The sequence below is a fragment of the Hetaerina americana genome, unplaced genomic scaffold (assembly GCF_022747635.1).
Source record: "Hetaerina americana unplaced genomic scaffold, ioHetAmer1.1.p SCAF_14, whole genome shotgun sequence".
In the NCBI taxonomy this organism is placed as follows: Eukaryota; Metazoa; Arthropoda; class Insecta; order Odonata; family Calopterygidae; genus Hetaerina; species Hetaerina americana.
Window position 1 is genome coordinate 6,794,616 of NW_027286514.1, and position 13,494 is coordinate 6,808,109.

General features: G+C 38.7%; 1 protein-coding gene across 1 annotated transcript in view; it reads left to right on the plus strand.

Annotated features, from left to right (window-relative positions):
• LOC139686314 (uncharacterized) overlaps positions 1 to 13,494 on the plus strand; it is a 257,577-nt gene that overhangs the window by 77,946 nt on the left and 166,137 nt on the right. The window lies entirely within an intron of this gene.

Sequence of the window (13,494 nt, forward strand, 5' to 3'; positions counted from 1 at the left end):
GGCCCCGGAGCTATTTTCTGAAAGTTTATCTTCAACATGTGTAAAATTAAACTGTTTTTTCGCAATAAAGTTCTTCACCTTACCTCCTTTTGAGCAGCTTTTACCTTCATCTTCCTTCCCTCTATCGCGCTTATCCCCCTTCCTCCGTCGACCTCGCGTCCCTCCCGTCCACCGCATCCACTTTCACTCGGCCGCTGCCCTTGCCGAGCACACAACCTGTATCCCTCCCCCCGCCGTTCCCCCTCCGCCCCCAAAACATATTCAGTCACCCCTTGGACTGCCCCCACCCCGCGCAACAACTCTTCCATATTCCGACGGCGCGCAGCCCGCCCACAAAACCGAAAATATCACCTCTCCCCCAACTCTCCTCGACCCCTCCCTTCCTTTGCTCTTAAAACGGGGGCGTCAAGCCTTTCTCCTGCCGTTCCCTCCCCGCGCACTAAACCTAACCCCCGCCCCCTCACCATATTTCCTTTCAGCCATATTCATGATACCCGTGCCTTGTCGGGAGCGCCCGTACGATTAATTGGGATGACGTGGATCAGGGTGGGAGGGTCGCGTGGAACAACGCGGGGGCGGGAGGGTCTCACATCCTCCTCACCCACCCCTCCCATACACACCCCCAACCCCCGTTCCCTATTTTCGGTCGTCTACCCCTAAACCCACCTCACACCGCCTTCCTCTCTTTCTTCCCCCTCTTTTCCCTCCCTCTGTGTCGACCCCCGTTCCAATCTCCCTTCACCGCGCCCCTCCCGAAGGTCGTCCCCAGAACAGGTCGCCGTTTGCGTTGCTATCAGCTCATCCACAGGGACGTTTTTGGGTGGGACATGGGGGTCAGGGGGTTGGAGAGGAAGGGAAGGGAGGCAGCTGGGTGAAGATATCTCCACTGAAAGGTCGTTAGTTGAAGGACGGGAAGGAGGGGGGGAGGGAGGGGTTGGTTGGAGGGTGGGATGAAGGGATTGGAGAATTTTGAAAGGACAGAGGGGAGGCGCACGAATGTGTGTGTGTGTGTGGTGTGTGTATGTTGTATGTGTGTGGGAGGAGGTGAGTTTGGGGAGCGGGGGACACGAAATAAATCACAGTGACTTTGAGGAGATCGATCGAAGGGATTCTTTTTCCTCCCTCCTCTCTCCCTCTCTCTCTCTCCCTCCATGTTTTATTCCCGGTCGGGTGGTTCGAAAATTCGGTTGAATGCGCCCGGAAAAATTTGGTAGCGCGAGGTTTGTTTTACGATATTTTCTAAAGTTCGCCTTAGAGGGTTGTGGGATGGGGGAACTGGCGGTAATGAATCTTCCCGGAATCGAAGACATGACCCACACTCCTCTGCTCCACCTCTCGGTCGAACTCCAGCTCGGTCCCATTTTATACTCTTGTCGTTTTGAGTAATGCGAGCTCCGGTTGTTCTAAATCGTTTCGCCCTCCGCGACGGGAGTCTGCGATATCCTGACGAGTGGTGGGCAAACAAAATGTACGGTTGAGGCGTTAAAAATGGATATCGGGCGCCTTCGTTCACCGAAGCGAGAGGCAGCACGCCCGCGGCTAATATGGCCGGCACACCGGGGGAGAATTACTCGAGTTTGACAAATGCAACGCGTCAATGAGCTATGCGATCACAAATGCATTGTTCAGAATTTATCGTGTGAGGGACTGGAAGAAGGGAAATAAGGATGAGAAAAAAGTTTGTATTCAGTCGTTGCACCCTGGGTCAAGGCAAAGAATGGATCGTTGTGCTCAGAAAACGTGAAAATTGGGAAAAGTTAATAACCTGGATAGAGTAGAATCAACAATTTTATATACATTGTAAACATACAAGTTAAAACATTCGGAGGGTTGGATTAGATTTTGTCATAATTGCGCATCGTGTGAGGGAAAATTGAATACCTGAATCTGTATGTGACTGTGCCTAGGTATCTTTTTTTATCCCTCAAATTTATCAATACAACTTGGTGCATTAAATAATTCCCTCAGAGTCGCGGAAAATTCAGGTGCCCTCCACTTTTGTAAAAGACTGTATTGCCCGCTTTTTTGAAAATTAAGGCGTTTCCAATCTAATTCCTATAAATTACCTGCCATGCTTACTTTCATTTCCAGGCAACTTTTTTTCTAAATCGTCGGACTTTGTCTAGAGACTTCCAGGTTACCGAATTGACGTTTTTTCCCATGGAACCCAAATACTTGCCGCATATTCAAAATGAGGAAAAGCTTAATGGATAAGTGTAAAGCTTTTACTTTTTCATTTCATTTTACCACATATAAGCATAGACTTGTCTAATGAAACCTATCTTCCTAACGGTTGAACCAAATATTCTTTTAATGAGTGTGTACCCTCTATAAGGTTAAATGTCAGTACAGCACCCAAGTATTTGTCCAATTTTGACATGCTATCTGTACATATACGAACCGACCTATTTTTATACTTACGTCTTGAATTTTTTTATTATACTCTCAAACTTTAATGCTGTATATTTTCTGATATTTAATTCCTAACTCCATTCATTACATCACTCGGACAATTGGTCTAAATTTTTAGGGAATTGCTCAAAATCTTCCGATAATCTCATTTCTCCGTAAATCACAGAGTGGTCAGAAAATTATCTAAAATTATTCCCATGAGTTATAATCAATCCGGCTGCTCTAAGTTAGAATTAATCCAGTTTCTCCATTGGATGTGGTTTTATTCAAAATGACCGATTGAAGTGACGCATTAAAAATAGACGCGGCAGATATTTTCAGTATTTATTGGGAAAATAGGGCCGTAGGAGAAATAAAAATAATTCGCTACAAAAATGAATCATATCTAGGCCATCGGTGCAGAAGGCTATTGCAAGTACAACCCCACCAATGTAATAAAAGTTGACCTTTGGTAATAAAATGAACGAACCGGGTACGTAGCGATTAGTTATCCTTTAATCCGCGATCGCAATAATTGTCTAATTTCAGATTCAGGCAGTATAGAAAAAAATGCAGGAGAGTGAGAAAATATTTCGAGGTCATCCAACAAATACTTGTATAGAAATCTTAAATTTCGCTTTGAAATATTTGGAATGATATGACGCGCAACAACTTTACGCTGATTGGGTAACAATGAAGCCTGAGATAATTTAATATCAGTAATATTTATCTTAATTAAAATAATATAACTATAAATTTAAAGAGAAAAAATGTGAATAATTTCATCACTACGTATTTCATTCCCAAGCTGTTGTACATACCGAATATCTAAATGATACTTCTCGAAATTTTATTGGAGATCATCAAAACTGAAAAGGAATGTAAAAATGAAGGACATCCAGCAAAGCATAGCTAAGCACAATAAATGTAACTTTTCAATGAGGATTGATGATATAATGCATAATTTGTTACATGATCACAGTTGCCAAAATATGAGTGTTCAATAAAATTTATTTTAATCTACATCATTCCATGAAATATGACATTTTTAACTTGTTAATTATTATATAACTCCATAGGATACATGCCTGAATGTTATAAGTTTGTAGTGAAGTCTAATTTGTAAAATATTGGACAAACTGGACTGAATTTGACGGCAGAAATTACTGATAGCACACTAAAACGTAATTAGATAAAATAAAAATGTAAAATACTGTAGAAATAAACAATGGTGAGTACAAATGTAAAACTATGGTATTTTTTGTAAAATAAAATTACCATTTCTAAAAACAGATTTCTAAGATCATTTTGGAATTAGATTTTTAAATTTTCTAAAACTAACATCAAATTGTTCGGATACATTCATCGCGTTCGCTTACATATTGCACTAACATCAAAATCAAATGTATACACAAAGAACAGGTCTTTCATCCTGAAGAAAAGAGGCATACAGGATACCAGTACGCAGAATGATTTGATTTCAAAGGTGATGAACTAAAATCGAAAAAAATGATTTACCAGATGAGATATCGTTTCTTTCCCAAACTAAACCTATCCTAGATTCGGTTACCAATATTATTCGAGCAAAGATAGAATTACCAAGATAGTTAAATAAGTTTAAAAGGGGCGGGGAGACAAATTATATTTCAAAAAACCTTGATCCACAATTCAAATCAGAAATTGCAAGATTTCCAAAATTCTAGACCAATAATATATTCTGAGAATCAACTAAATACTTTTTTTAGCAAATTCCACCCTAAAAAGATGTTTTGCATGTTTTCTAAAATACGTACCACCCGGGAAGACAAAAACAGGAAGATACACGCAAGACTGGTCATGGCCAATTGACGCTTAGTATGTCGTACACAGATGCCTCACAAAAACAGCAAATAAAGAAATGATTAACGTGCATGTTGGAAAGAGGCAGTGAGTGTTTCGACACGATCTGTGCGTTCGTGCGAACGGAAAGGGATGACGTATCTACCTTTTCCCCTTGTTTTAGACAAGATTGTCCTTTACTTTATAAGTGGGGGGGGGGAGAAGGGGAGGCTTGAAAAATAATGGAACTCGAATTTTGGCTGACTTAGCTCCCCTGCGATCTCTCGGCCACAGTGGTCCACCCGTCCTGGCCAGTTCGCCCGCGTTGGATCGGCGGAGGGGGTTGGCTAATGGCTTTCTCTTTTTTTCTGTGGGTCGGGAGAGTGAGAGAGAGAGAGAGTTGAGTGGAAGTCGATGAAAGGGGAACTTTTATCGAAGCGAAAGGGTTGTGGGGGCGGGCGGGAGGGGCGAATGGGTGTGGAAGGGCACGGGGACTTATAGAGAGGAAGAACTAACGAGGCGAATTGTTTACGTTGCGACCACCTTGTTGCTCTCAAATTCTGAAGGACGAAGTGGCAAGTAGGCACGGAAAGCTGCCTGTGCAAAAAAAGAGAGGAACGATGTTGCGGTCAATTGCGGAGTCACACCGAGGACGGGAATTGGTAGAATGAACGCTCATTTCCGTCGACATGTAATGTCTCAGAAGCTTGAGAAAAGGTATTTAAGCGCGTATCCTTTGCATTCACTAAATAAAAATTATAATATCATAGTGCATATCAAAATAAAACATTTAGTTGATAATTATGATTCAACAAAATTGGACGGCAAAGCAGTGGTTCAAATCATTTGATTTATTCTTACAAATAGCAAAGTGAAGTTGATAAATATTCTTGTAAATTTTATCGGGCCATAAAATTCAATGGTCAAACAGAGAATGCAATTATGAGCCGGAGTAGAGACAAAGAGGCATCCAAAAAGTAACCATTTAGTGTAACAAGAAATTTTTTAAATTAATTCACATCGACTTTCTCTTTACCCACTTCAGAGGATAATAAGTATTTTTAAATAAATTCATGCTTTCAAATGAAGAACTATGTTCTAGTATGCGAAAATAATGCCTATCATTTCCAAATAAAAAGATATTTACAGCGCGACAAAGATTTTTTACACAGAAACATCATCATTATCTGATAATATATAAATAAATGGATTTTTCATGGTAAAAACATGGTGTTTTAAATTAATATTAACATTATTAAGAAGGTCCAGCAGTTAGAACAAAACAATGATTACTTCAACTTTTTTTTTGTCACAATATTTTCTTTTTATCATAACGAAATGGAACGTTAATCCTTACGCTATGAGGACGAAACGCCTTCCTACTTTGGTGAAAAATTCTTGAAAAAAAAATCTATATCTACGAATTACCCCGCAATCCACCGTAAGGGCGCGTGGCGGAGGGTGTTATGTCACGAACCATTAAACTCTACGTGTATATTTTCTTAGTTATCCTGCTATATTAATTCATGTACCTGGATATATTAGCATGAATTATCTCGATTGTTCAGCAAAATATTTTACTTCATATTGTATGTAGAAAAATATTTACAGTGAGGAGCTACGCATTCCAAACTAAGTAATTGGCAATATGATGGGTGCTCCATAAGGAATCAATACAATTTATCTTTTTTATGAAACGGACTGCTTTAATTATTTAAAAGTCTTCCTTTTCCTATTTTGACATTTGATTATGAATATAAAATGGATTAAGTAACTGATAACTTAACGTTGGATAGGCAATGACAAAAATATCATAAAAAAAGGCTTGTTCTTCGAAAGTATGAAAAGCCATAAACACTGTATCAACCCAATCGGTTTAATTGTTGATGTTATAGTTCACCCATCACTAAGCCCAACAGTGTATAAAATTAACATATCAGGGTAGGGAGACCAGATCCTTTCCATTTGCTGCCTATACGTAGTTTCCCAGGAAATTCTGGTTCCAGGGAAAATCACAGAGGCTTACCCGGGAATCAAGTCCGAGCCTTACGGTCAGTAGCTCAACGCTCTACTCCTGTGGTACCTCGTCCCCCGACTTTTTAAGAATAAGTATATGAAAAAAATAAAAGACGAAAACGTATATTAAGTGAATCAAAGGTGAGTGGGTGATCGCAAATATTTTCGCCAGTTCTTTTATGCCAAAGACAAAAATGCGAGAACGATTTTCCTCTTTCCAGGGGACGAGTCGTCAACCAAATTCGGTTTTATTATTTTTCGCTTCCCTTTATTTTGAGGTCAAACGAGAGAGACTCAGCAATAACACACTGAATGTTTTTTTGGGGCACAGTCAATGTCTCGATGTTGGGCAACATCAGCCTACTTACTTATGCAGGTAACCAAGAGTGCGTGGAAGGGAAAGCAAGGTGAGAGCGGATTAGGGAGAGAGAGCCATGCACCCCCACCCAACCCGAACATCGGCTTATATGCGTCAGAAAGAGTATAATAAACACAATAATCACCTGATGATGTGATATCTACGTAAATTTAACGTGGCATTCTACGATGTGTTTCTTTAAACCACTTTATCACGTAAGAACTCAATAAAGTAAAGCCGAAATAGGTTTCCTTTTTCTCCTTCCATGTTGCAAACTGTATTTTATGGGTAAATGTACAATTTAGAAAATGAACACAATCGATGATGAAATCAGTCAAAAATTAGAATGAAAACTGAAAAAAAACGAACCACCTCTCGCCCAGAGATATTCCCAGCGAAACCCCCAGATTCAGGGTTGCTTGATACATTCCCTGACATGCACCTTCACTAAGAGTAATTAAAAAGACGCGGTGGCTTCGTATGTAGCTACAATCGATAGGCCGATATTATTGACGTTTTTTTGCAGTCAACGCGTGTCCCTCCTGGTTTTTGTTTTCGGGCAGTCCGCGTCGAAGGAAAAATACTGTGAGGAAGAAAGAGAGATCATGCGAGTAAACAAAAAGACAATAGGGAACAGCTGCGGCCGACATATGCGATTCGATCCCTTGCGCCGTTTCCTAGCTGCTGAGGTAATCGATTGACACCGAATTCATTGAAATTTTATCGTTGGATAGCAGAGATTTGAAGACAGGAAAAAAATGCGCGAAAAACTTTGATATCGCGTCCTGCATCTTGACAACGAACTTGAAATGGGGGCGTTAGTATTATTACATTGCTCAGAATTTTTTAGATACACGTAAGAATTTTCGCTATTATCTGAAGTCATCACCGAAGCCTTGAGTTTTATACCCTATCCATTACAGAAAGAATTCTTATTTCGAGGAAATGAAAATAAAACGAAGCTTTAACCTGGTAAGTGGATCCTGATCCCATCGGAAAAATATTTCAAACATCTAAATAAATAAGTAGGTATCCTAGCAGGTATTATTCCAGCAGTGAATTAGTTAATGAATAATAATATTCCATTTGCGTTTACTGCATAAACCATACCTGGGACTTTTATATACAACTTTTTTCTGTTAATTGGGTAATAAATTGTGAAATTATCGCGAAGTCTGGTTGATTGTAAATAAATATTTCCAGTTTGCCAGAGATGGAAAATAGGTGTTTGATAGAGGTTCATCGTGTGTGGTTTAGCGTCACTTTTCCAATATTTTAAAGCTGCCATTAGTAAGTTAAATGAATGTTATTTCATGAATCTGTTAAAAAGGAAAAGTAGCGTAAAAACCTTTCCTATAGGTTAAAATAGAATGTTTAAAAAAATGACAACATTCTATTTTTCAATAAATAATGCATTCTACAACGTAATGGAGCCTTTACCGACTTTCAAGTTCACCCAAATATTAAGGTGCTACCAAATTTTATTGATGGTAAAAATTTTACATATGTTTCTCAGAGGTTTTCTGTCACATTAAGGCTCAATCTACCAGAAAAAAGTTTTTGGGAAGTGCAATAAAATCTTATACTATGAACATAAAATAGTTTTTCCTTTCCAAACATTACATTTTCTAAAAATATCACGCCCTCTACACGTGTTAAATTTCATGCCCTGGCAAAAAGGCGTAAATATCCGGGAGAAATTTGTCAATGATTTCACCGGTACATGAGTAGCTCGATCTACATATCGCTTACATAGTCACGTAAGATTCATCATAACCCATTATTCCGTTTGATAAATAACAGGCTCTGTGAGTCCAAGAAACAACTTTACCAAGTGACACTATTTTTTTGAGACGCAGCAACACAAATACGGGTGATATGTAGCAGATCATCTTTCACGTCTTGTATAAATACATACTACAAGTATACAAGTATATACTTTTTTTCCTCACCAAGCCTCTCGTTTCCACCCATTTGACCTTTTCCGCACCATATGCGCAATTTTCTTTGCTGCCCATTTCCCCGTTCTCTTTTTACGGTTTTATCTGCCTCCTTCCTTTTCCCTTGTCCTCTTTGTAAATCCTCTTGAAAAAATTTCCCTTTCCTCCAGGATAAATCGGGCAGTCTCCCACTTTTCTTTCGGCGACCGCACTTTCCTTGCAGTCCCTTCATCTCTTCCTATTATTAGGCTTTTTACTTTCAATCGTGACTTCTCTGAGTGACATCAATTGGGCGTTTGTAACATTGGAAACAATTGTAGGGAAAAAGTGATGTAAAGAAACTAAGATCAGTGCATTTGTTAATATTGGTATTGCGGCGAGAAGATCAGGAAGAAGGACGGAGTCGTCTATTTAATGAATTCGGCAGGAAAACTAGGCAGATTCTCTCTTTCAGGGCACGATATTAGTCAGTAAAACCATTTGCTGATTCTTATTAGCACTACTTAACTAATCATTTGTTTCTGTGTTCTTCAAGAATGTAATTTTTCCGGTTTCTATTATTTTAAAATGATTTTTGCAAATAAAAATGCATGGATTGCTTACTACAACCTATTCAATTTTCAGAATGAAATTGTATTTACTCATATGAAAATATCAGCCTTATATTAATAAATGGAATAGTTTAATCTTCCAGGAACATCGAATAGCTAAATTAAAGACCAATTTTAAGCTCCTGTTGTAGAGATCATTTGACTCACCCTTGTTCTGCGGTCGCAGTTAGTGCCAAAGGCATAAGCGGGTCGGACTCCTCCGCTGCCCTGGGGTTTCAAAACCTCCTCATGTGGTGTGCAGGGTTGTAAACGATTCCTCCATGACAGAAAGCCACACCTAGGTTTTATAACGTTCCTTAAAACGAAACTATTGACTAATTTGGCTTACCATGGGGCTATTTTTCAGCCAAGCATGCAGCCAAGTACGATCGTAGGAAAGACTTATCACAGCGATATTACATTACGAATATTATCAATCACTTTCACTGGTCATATAACACACTATTCACTGTCACAGCTTCCCAAGTTATGTTTTCCCACTCTCTCCATATATTTATCATTCCTTGCGTTAAAGTCAACCACAAGTCACTTCTTATTAATCATCTGAAATTCTAGCGTTCCGCGGTCCCGATATTAATGATCCTATGTTAACTTGTCTATTGTGCTATCGAATGTGCAGACATTTTGTTATTTTACCATTTTTTTACACGGTTGTCTTTGGCTTTATTCTTAATTAACATGATAGAACTTTTTTAGGGACAGTGATTTTTTTCTCTGTAACCACAATCTATCAATTGGTGGTAGCCCTTCTCCACAAATTTGACAAAGGTAATTTTTACTCTCGAGTATGAAAACTTTAAAAAAAAATAAACAGTAGTCTTTCATGAGTCACAGATGGCCGCAATTACTCACGTACTGTGAATGACTGGCTATGCATGGAAACACCTCCTACCCTTCCAGTGCCTTGTAAGTTATCAATTATATATAAATGTAAAGTTATGCAACGAAGAATTTGGCCAGTTATCTTATGCTATATTTATCAACTATTAATTAGTCTAGAGTCCCTTTTCAGACTTCATTCATTTGGTCCTTACCGACTTTCACAAACTCACTAACCTCCCTCTCGACTCTCCCTTTCTGACACACTACCCGTGCAGTAATCTCATTCTCCTTTTTCACATTGGACTCCGCGCCCTCTGACCGGAGCCGGCAGGAGAATGGGACAATTTTTTATGAATGGCGCTAGTCTAGTAGTGCCGAAATAGAATCCCAGCTGGTTAAGAAATTTTTTTCCTGCTTCCAAATTCGCATTCCGTCTAGATAACGGAAAGGACCCAGTGACCATTGGGATTTAAGGATTACATTTTCAATTCGGTTTGATCTAAAACTTGGCTACTCCCATGGGAAAATAGCATACGAGAGGATAGGATCATACTGTAGAGTTGGAAGCATTCACCGCCCAGTGGCCAATTGAAGAAGTATTTGAAGTGAATTTGCGCTAAGAGATAGGCATTTGACACTATAAGAGTATAGCTTACAGGAGAAGCGATTCAAATTCAGAAACAACTCTAATCAATAAATTGTAATGATGATAAGGATTTCTCTCTACTCTTCTTTTACTGTAAATTCTTCCATTCAACACTAAAAAAATAAATTTCCGGAATTTGGTCCAGCATTAATTTTATTCCAGCGAACAGAGAAATAGTCCTCAAATAAATGCGACGATCATAACTATTCACTTAAAGTCTTCCCTTCAATAGGATATCTCGCTGGGTCTTGGCAACGAACTATATTTGATATTGTTTACAGTCTATATACACAGAGATGGAGAAGACATTTTTCTATGGCTTACTACATCATTACCTTCATTAAACATCTTTGAAATTACTGAAACACTAAATTACTTTTTGATATTACCTAAATTCTAACTATTTAATAATTAGACTCACTGATTTCCCAAAAAAACGTGTTTCAGTGCTCTACTTTTCAACCATTCATCAACATAATGACTACGCCGATATATGCAAATCACTTAAAATTTATGTGATTTTATCTGATACAGCCACATTTGGTTAATTCCGATAATTCAATTATGGAAAGTGGGAAAATATTTAAAATGCGCAAATAATAAGGGCTAAAAATTGTTACCTTTCATCGATTGAAATATTGCGGTCCGTTTATCATGGTCGCCAACGCGCCCTCTCTTCCAGTTAACGGCTTCTCTTACAGAGAGTTAAGGGTTGAAGTAAAAGTGAAAGACGGCTATATTTAATCTAATGCCAAATCTAATGACTACTACTTGATGCATATGCAAACAAAACGCTGACCATTTGCCTTCGGTCAATCTGCACAGTATAATGCCATTTGGTGGTACTCAGGAAGGTATATGAACATCATGCGTGGCTTACCGCACGAGTCTGTGTCAATTCCTTCCTCAAAAAAGGTAGTAAATTATCTCATCTCAATGGAAAAAACAAGGAAGTTTATGACGGGGAGAAGATTCGAAGCTTTAAAGTCAGGAGTTAAAAGATTTTTCGAGGCACACGGTACATTGAAAGGAATAAAAACTAGGAAGTAAATGAACGATACTTAAATAGATCGTAAAACAGGCATAAGAATGAGAAGCCAGTTTTTTGGACGATTTTATGTCCCATTGAATTTCTTTAACCTTTAATGTCAGCCGTATTTAACCATGAACATTTAAATAATACCTCCTGAGGCCGCATCAGCGACAATGTTACTTTTATCTTCAGACGTCAAGGAAAGTATCTTCTAAAAATAAGAGCTCAGATTCAAAACACTGGGGTGCAGGGATTGGAGCTCAGTAGAAATCATTTCAGTTATTAAATAGTGTTATCTAGTCAGTGTAGTGTGGGAAATAAGTGAATTAGAGTATGAGCATTGGGGAAAGAATATCATTGGCAAAAGAAATATTTACAAGGAGAACAGGATTGATGGCAGATGCAGTAAGGGAAGATATGAGAAATATTACACATTTCCGGTGTAAATCTTTCATGATGAAAGAAGACACTGGTTTTCCACACAGTTTTTTATTACGATTTAGGTCCCCTTACAGCTTAGCACCTTCAGGTCTGCGCCGAAATCTAGCTCCTCTACGCTGCACGCGATTCAATTCGGCAATTAAGCCAACTTATAGAGGATCCGATATACTTGCAGTATATTCTAAATGAGGCCTAACCAAGGACAGATAACATTTCTCTTTGAACATTTCATCACATTTACCAAGTACTCTAGTAATGAATCTTAATTTTTTGATAGCTTGTCCACATATTCCCCATATATGTTTTACCCAGGCGAGATAGTGAGTGAGGGTAACGCCTAGGTATTTAATTGAGTCTACTCGTACAAGCCCTCCGTCGTAGGAACTTCCATCTTCGATCTGCAGTTTGCCTCGCAAATTCCCACTAATGACCTCACTATCATGCTCTGAGCACAGCAGTAGGTAATGGTAAGCTGTCCGGGGTGGCGACCTCATTTAATGCATGGCCACCCAAAGGGAGTAGCCGACCAATCAAAAGCGCGGACGAAACGACCCGATGTGACGGTTTTTGACCACTTTGTCGAGTCACATTGGGCGCGCGAAGAAGCTTTCGACGATTGAAGTTGTCGATTAATCGCGGTGTCGCTATTTAAAATGCCAACAGGCATAGGCATCATTACCGTTTGATGTTATTACATGCCATTACGTGAACAGTCAAAGGCTTTAAATAAATTTCCTAAAAGGTAAGGGATAAAAAAATATGCATTTCCTTTTTGAAAACTCCGACGGCGCCGTTGATCAAATATGCCCAATAATGTCCCTTTCAGTCATAGAATCGCCGTTGCAATAAGGTAAAAGACGCTGTGAAATGAAAGTGGATTTTCTCGACGACCGATCCCATGTTAGAAAGAAAATGGTTGAAATATTCGCGTCGAAACGCGCTTCTTAAAAAAAATGACCGACATGTAAGGAAATGCCGAAAGAATAAAATATTAAGGTTTTTCAGCTCATATTAGTCTTTAAATCCAATAAAGATATATTGTCGTAATTGAAAGATAATGATATTGAATTAGAGCACATATTTTGTAAATGCTAATTACACGATAAATATAGGGAGCTCCTAGTCAAATCCATAACGTCTACACTTAAAGATCTTATCTTCTGTGGATAAACCCACACTAATTCAATCTTTGAAATTTTTGACAACGTACAAATGTGTGTATCTCAATAGATTTTCTTCAGAAAACATTTTAAATCGTTTTCCATATAAATCAATGGGCCAAAAAATACACTAGAATAGTTGCCATTCAAACTGAGAAAACCAAAACAGAAGTCACACCTTATTTAAGAAGTTTCTGACAGTTTTACGACCTGATAATGTCCGATAAAAGTTACAGCTATAAAAAAAGTACCGTCGAG